The sequence below is a fragment of the Zootoca vivipara genome, chromosome 16 (assembly GCF_965207765.1).
Source record: "Zootoca vivipara chromosome 16, rZooViv2.hap1.1, whole genome shotgun sequence".
NCBI classification, from domain to species: domain Eukaryota; kingdom Metazoa; phylum Chordata; class Lepidosauria; order Squamata; family Lacertidae; genus Zootoca; species Zootoca vivipara.
The window spans coordinates 5,108,105-5,115,852 of NC_142599.1; positions in this window are offsets into that span (position 1 = coordinate 5,108,105).

Genomic DNA, 7,748 nt, shown 5'->3' on the forward strand with positions numbered 1-7,748 from the left:
GGAGGCCATGGTAAACAGGAAGAAAATACGAATATGTGATTGTTTCAGTTGCACATACTTGGTTCCAGTAGGTATTGTGGGTTGTTCCCAAAAGTTTGGCTTCACCCCCTGATGACCCACAGCAACCTTCACCAACATCTGGTGCCTTCCAGATGTTGTTAGACCAGGCTTTCCCAAACTAAGGCCCGGGGGCCGGATGCGGCCTGCGAGGCTTTTTTATGCGGCCCCTGGCACCCCCTGCCGCCCACTGCTGCCGTGTGCTCTTAACGGCACGGCTCCCCACTTTCAGGTCGCTGGAGCATCGGAAATAGCTTGTGCACATGCACAAGCGTAATTTCCGGCACACTTCTGGGTCGGAGGAGGCCCATGTGCATGCGCACAAGCTATTTCTGCTGTTCCCGTGACCCGGAAGTGTGCTGGAAATCGCGTGTGCACACGCGTATGGGTGCACGCTCCCACGTGCTCCGGCCCACAGCACAATTGGCGCTGGCGGCACTGGCCCTCGGCAACGTAAGTTTGGGGACCCCTGTGTTAGACTGACATCTGGGGGTGGCTCCAGGTGGAGGCTGCCTGTGCAGGATGGATCCCTTGTCAAATTCTGCCTATAGCAATTCCTTAAAACCACTTTTCCAGAGGGACCCGTGTGTTCACGTGTTGGCAGCAAAACAACATACGGTGTTGTGGCTGCCTAAAAGCAACCAACACATTTATTATGACAGAAGCTTCCAGGAACTGCAGTCGGCTTCGTCAGATGCAAAACTGGTGTTTGCTTTGGTGTGCTGTGCTCTTTGATGGCAAGAGGGAAGGAAGGCAGTGGATGTGCTTTGTCCTTGCGCTCTCTCTCTCTCTCTCTCTCTCCCCCCCCCAAAAAAAATTTACTGCTGGACTTAACAGGACTTTGAAGTGGACGTTTGGTGTTAAAATTACTGCTGGACTCTCTGGGACTAATTAACTGCTGTTTATTTCTGCCTGGGATGCTTGAAAGACAGTCTAGGAGGGTCTGGAGCTCCAGATCATCAGCGTTGCTGTCCGTCCGGTTTGAAGAAATCGGGGAGTTCCACTTTTCGTTTTGGGTCTGTTTTCTCTTCCAAAGTGCCTTGCATTTCCCCTCAGCAACTGACGATACACTTGCTTTGGCAGTGTATTCCTGCAGCAGGTTAACTTGCAGAAGTGAAGCACTTTTTACTCTTTTACTACTGAAGTGAACGCTGGAGTAAAGCTGCCCTCCAGAGACTGTTGGACTGCAGTTGGGGGTGGTGGGAACTGTAGTACCTGGAGGGCGTCAGGTTGAGGGAGGAAGTCTGCTGTAACCATAGATGTTTCTAGACTATTCACTTGGCTCCAGAAGTGAATATATATTATTATTTAAATAGCTTGGGGAAATGTTTGGATCAGGCACCCCCAAACTGCGGCCCTCCAGATGTTTTGGCCTACAACTCCCATGATCCCTAGCTAACAGGACCAGTGGTCAGGGATGATGGGAATTGTAGTCCAAAACATCTGGAGGGCCGAAGTTTGGGGATGCCTGGTTTGGATCAACAATTGGTCCCGAAATGAGAGTACCTAATTTATATCATTTATATACCACTCTTTAAAACAAAAACAAAAATGTATGAATCGGATTCTGATCTGTAATTTGGCGAAGGGAATCTGGCCCTCTAGGTGCTGCTTGACTACAACCGCCATCATCCCTGACCATTGGCCATTCTGGCTGGGGCTGGCAGGAGTTGGGAGTCCATCAGCATCTGGACAGCCACATGCTCCCTATCCCTGCAGTAAGGAATCTGAAAGCTACTAGCTGTATTTTTTTCTTCCTTATGCAACCTCTTCTGTGGTGTCTTGGAAAATATTTTCAGGTTCTTTAGGAACATTAAACTTTTGGAACTGATGTGCGTTTACTTTTTGGCACACTGAAGTCTCTGTATAGAAGTGTTTATCAAGAAGGCTTTGAAATGTATTTTTGTGTTCTATTTTTATTTTATTCTTAAGGGGCAATCCTTATTGCTTCGTTTTTGGAGTGTCAAAACACTGCTGTGCTCAGAGTTCTGGGCAAATCTCTTCAGTGCTTGTGATGGGAGCCTGGAATGTGGGATGTGTTTGAATTGGAGGGTTATTTCAGGATGTGTGTGTGTGTGTGTGTGTGTGTGTGTGTGTGTTATCAAAGTACTGTGTTCTTTGTGTGATGGCGTTGCCTCTAGAAAAGGGGTGAGGAACCAGAAGCCCTTCAGGTGTTGCTAAGCTACAGCGCCCATCATTCCTGACCCTTGGCTGTGCTGACTCACTTACATACTCTTTTTCTTTTTAAAGTCTCTAGCCCTCATCGTTAACCATATTTTTTTTCACAAACAAAATGGCCCTCATCATGATAAGAGAGATAATGAAAAATGCAAGAGTCGGATTTAGATAAAAGGCTCCCCACCTGTACTAAAAAAGGAGACACCCTAAATTATGTGCATCTTCACTGAGCTAGTAAACTTCCCTATGCAGGGCTGGAAAAATACTTGAAATCAGTAGATGCCAGCACCAATTTTTTATGTACTCAAGTAGGAGGAACACCTGCCTTGCATGCAGAAGGCTGCAGCTTCAATCCCCGACACCTCCAGGCGTTGCTGCTTAAAACCCCAGAGATCCTCTCCTGGGCAGCGTAGATCAGGGGTTCACAAACTCTGTTCAGGTGGTTCTGCAGCATGACTGTGGCTTTGTGACTAAAGACAGGAGGCGTTGCATTGAATGTGTATTTTTATGACTGCTTTTATTTCCTATATACTGCATTTCATTGTATTACAATTTGCGTTCTTTGGAATCAAATCGCTATACCATTAAATACAATATATAAGGGCAGGGAAATAGGCAATAAAATGCAAGTAAAACTCTTGCAGCATTTAGCACAGTGGTCTGTCCAGATGCTCTGCAATTTTTAAGTGGTCACGGGGCAGGGAAGAACCAATGATGTAGACAATATAGAGCTAGTTGGAGTGACTCTTCCTACGTTCCTTTAGAAGCCACCTGAACTCATTCCATTTCTCTCCCTCTCCTAGTGCTCTTCCGATATATTTTTTATTTTTGTTTTTTGCATTCATGACAATTTACCAACGAAGGCTGTTGTAGAATGTGGCTGGCGCTTGTGGGATCCGCTCTGTGGATCTCACACATTCCTCTCCTAGGCTGGGTTTTGCAGAGAGAGCGAAAAGGGAGGAGATGAGCCCAGGAGGAGAAACCCTCCCCAGCAGAGCAACTGAGGGACGCTGCAGGTCTCTTCCTACTCCCCAGATTCCCGTTACCCAAAAGGAGAAGCAGGTGCCCTTTTTTTTTTTGCCGAACTTGCTGGTTGCCTGGCCCAACAACAACAACAAGGAAACGGACCCCTCTTCCTCCCTCCAATCTCTGCAGGGCTTCATCCTAGCTCTATTTGTGTAGCTTGGGGTTGAAGACAGTGTTACAAATGCATTTTTTTTAGCTTCCTAAAGAGCTTAGGAGGAGCCATGTTAGCCTGCAGCAAACACAACCGAAAGAGCAAGTTCACAGGACACACAGCCCAAACTTCCTGGAGAGGAGCTCGCACCCGCTTTGCTCTTCCCGGTCCTTTGTGCTGCCACGCTGAGCCAAGCCAGAGTTTTGGCTGAGCATGTCGCCCACACGGAGCCTTGGGGTTCAGCCCTCTTCTTGCTAACCATGGCCTCTAGCCAAGAGCAGTAGGTCTGCAGCGAAATGGACCGGGGAGGAGGAAAGTGGCTGCTGACTTCTCTCCAGGATAATAATAATAATAATAATAATAATAATAATAATAATAATAATAATAATAATTTACTGAGCGGCTTCCAACAAAATATTAAAATACAGAAATCCATCAAACATTAAAAGCTTCCCTAAACAGGGCTGCCTTGAGATGCCTTCTAAAGGTCTGGTAATTGTTATTCTCTTTGACCTCTGGTGGGAGGGCATTCCACAGGGTGGGTGCCACTACCGAGAAGGCCATCTGCCTGGTTCCCTGTAGCTTTGCTTCTCGTAGCGAGGGAACCGCCAGAAGGCCCTCGGCGCTGGACCTCAGTGTCCGGGCAGAACGATGGGGGAGGAGACGCTCCTTCAGGTATACTGGACCGAGGCCGTTTAGGGCTTTAAAGGTCAGCACCAACACTTTGAATTGTGCTCGGAAACGTACTGGGAGCCTGCATGGAGAGATCTGCACGGTCTTGCTAAGCCAGGCAACAGCAGCCAGGTAGCTTGGAGATGTTTCAGACCACAACTCTCACCACCTGCCAAGCGATGTCTTCACTGGTGCGAGTTGTGGTCCGAAAAATCTGGAGGGCAGCATGTTGGGAAGGCTGTATGACTCTGTATGACTCACTGCACCATGCGATTCGGGTCACAGCCTTGTATCGTAAAATGTTTGACAGTTCAGTTTTGGCAGAAGCCACAAACCTGATGTTTGAAGAGACGGATGCAGAGGAAAGAAATATACAGTATAACCTTTCTTCAGAGAGAGTCGAGGCAAAACAAGTGATGGATGGGGTTGTCTGGTACACATCTGTCTTCTGAAAAGGGATACGGCAGGGGTCCGTAGCCAGCAGGGTGCCGGTCTTTTGGCTTCACTTTAAAATAGTGATTCACTCCTGATTTCCTTCTGCATGCAATGTATGTGTACCTACCTACCTGGGTCAGTGGCCTTTTCATACACCTGATGAATCTATGAACTTAGAAGGTGCTGCCAGGGGCTTCTGTTGATTTCATTTCCCCTCTTTTATAATGAGTATTGGGTGGGGGGCACGGACAAAAAAGACTGATTTCAATATACTGTATAAGCTCACTCCCTTTTACACTGCAAGAGACCAGTGAGCCAATACGGGGTGTATTTTGAAGGTGTTGAGATCATCTTAATGAGCTCTGCCTTCAGATTAAGCCTGTAATCTTTTTTAAAAAAAGAAATGCAGGGTGTTTGGAATGCAGACTTCAACACAAAATCATAGTAGTTCTGTTGCTGTTCTTCATGCCATGTAGCAATGTTTTTACGGCATATTTGCACAACTGGGCTTTCCTCGGGTGATGGTAAGCCTCTTTGGATCTGAAACCCAACAGCAAAGTGAGCTGCAAAGAGCCCCAAGATAACTGGGGACTCTTTATTCTCCCCTGTGTTCACCTTGAGGTTGTTGCTGAATATATTGGAAGTCAGCGGAACCTGGAATTTGCCTCGGGTGCTTGGCACCCGAAGATGCAACACGAAGGGGGGGGGCAAAAGTTGCTGCTTTAAACAAGGCCAGCAATACACGCAGCACCTGGGAACCTAGGTGCATGGACATGCCTTGTTTTGAGTCAGACCTTTGGTCCATCTAGCCCAATATTGCCTGCTCTGGCTGGCAGTGGCTCTCTTGCCAACCACCTGGCCTTTCCCATCTCCTGATAATATTTTAATTGGAGGCGCTGGTGATTGGACCTGTGACTTTGCCTATTCAAAGCCTGTGCTTGACAACAGCTATAATAAATATTTATTCTGCCGTTGGGCCGGACCTTCCTCTCCTGAGATCCATGCCCCCTCCCTGCATCCCTTTTGGCACAGTGAAAGTTCGCATCAAGAGCCAGCTGCCAGTCAGTGATGGAGGTCCTCTGCTGCTGCTATTATTATTATTATTATTAATTAATTGATTAATTAAAGGTGTATGCTGCCCTTCATCCAAAGATCCCAGGGTGGTTCACGACAGAAAAATAGAAAATCAGAATGTGAAATACATAATAAAACAACAAAACAAAACAAACAGATTGAAAAAGCCATAGAATGACAATCAGCCGAAGAGAAATGGTTTTTGTCTGACACCTAAAAATATGTACAGTAATGAAGACCCCAGGCAAGCCTCCCTGGGGAGAGCGTCCCACAAGCAGGACTGCTACCCTCTGGACCTCTCGTGGACGAGGCACATGAAAAAGGGCCTCCCCTGAATCCTGACCTGGTTCACCTGCAATTTATTTTGCACTAAGTTTCTCACACACACCAGATACCCACTTGGTCACCCTTATTCCCATAGCAGGGGATCTCTACAGCAGGCCAGGCAGTCCGAGACATCACAGCATCACTTGGCATGACATCACTAAATCCAAAATGCAGTGCGCCTTGAAATCCTGTGTTGGAAGGACTGAGGCTGCGATCCTAAACACATCCCTGAGGCCGGATGCCCCTTGAATTCAAGATGACTTAGAGTTGTGCTGTAAGCTGTCCTGAAATGTGATGCAGAATCTGGGGTGGGGGAGTCTGTGGTATCCAAGTCCCATCAGCCCCAGTCAGTAAGGCTCGTGGTCAGGGATGATGGGAGTTGTAGTCCAGCAACAGCTGGAGGACCACAAGCTCCCCGTCCCTGGTTCACAAGGTCAAAGCAGTGGTTCTGGTGGTGGTTTTTAATAAGTCCTCCTCTTGGGGGTATAGGACAGGAATGTGGACTTCTCTCATTTCCCCAGAAGCTATGCAAAATGTGCCTGGGCAATCTGGGCCAGGAGGGCCAAAGGTGGGCTTCCAGAACAGGCTGTGCAGGCTCCCCACAGGCCCCACTCCTCACCCATCCTGCTGTGCTTTTGCCTGGCTGGAATATGTCCTTGAATGGTGAGGAAGCACCGCTTGCTTGCTTGCTTGCTTGCTCGCTTGCTCGCTCGCTCGCTTGCATGGATAGAGAGGGGAAGGGGGGTGTCCATGAAGAAACACACTCCTTGGATTGGAAAGGTTTCTCCACTCCTGGTCTAGACAAACACACAGTTCTAGCCCCTAATTAATAAATTAATTAATGAGCCATTATGATGGTAACTTATTCATAAATGTAACTTTTTACGATTGTATAGATGAGTTTGCAACATTGGGGGGGATTTTTTCAAATGTGCAATTTTTATCAGTTGATGGTTTTGCCAAAGATTTGGGGGGGCGGGGGGGTCCTTTGCAAGTTCTGTGGGATTTTGTCAGCAATTTCTCACCATGTGCACAAATATTATTTGATGTATCTTGGGAAGGACAGAGTTGACAATTGTCATACAGTAATAAGTAGATTTGGCTCTGTGATGCGTACTACCTGGTTTGGGTGGGCTGGTTGCTTGTTTTTTAATCACTTTTCTGTTGAAGGATTTTTACCTATTCTAGTTTGAAAATAATTGCTAAGATGACTAAAAATGAAACTAGAAAATTAAAATTATTTTTCCAGTTTACTCTCTGTGCATTTTGTATGCAGTCTCTTTCTTCTGGGGAGGGATATCTATTCCCCCCCCAGTGCTTTGCAGCTCAACAAAGGAGGAATAATTTCTGCTGCTTTGTACAGCACCATCAATTGTGCAGGGTGCTTGCAAAATAACTAAACAGGTATTAGAAGTCACTGGCCCTACTGAACACCTTGTAATGGCCACTCACATTATATACAGAGCTCATAGCCCACCTACTCTCAGCAGCCAGAAGCCTCAGCCAGACACTGGAGAGACCTGTCAGGAGTAAGCATGGACCAAGGGTACCAAATTGTACGGGAAACAGCCTTATTAGAAAAACTAACCAGAAAAATGAAACTGACGCAGGAACAAATAGAAGAGGATGCCTTCACCCCAGTATGGCTCCCCTTTATCACACACACACACACAGCACAGCCCAACAAGACAGCAATAGGAACCCACTGACAGCATAAGAATCAATCTGGCTTACCTGACCCGACAAGCCCTCCGCCCCCTCACAAATGCAAACAAACCCCACTGCAACCAACCACGCCATGGGCCCCCAACCCCTCTCACTACCAAGG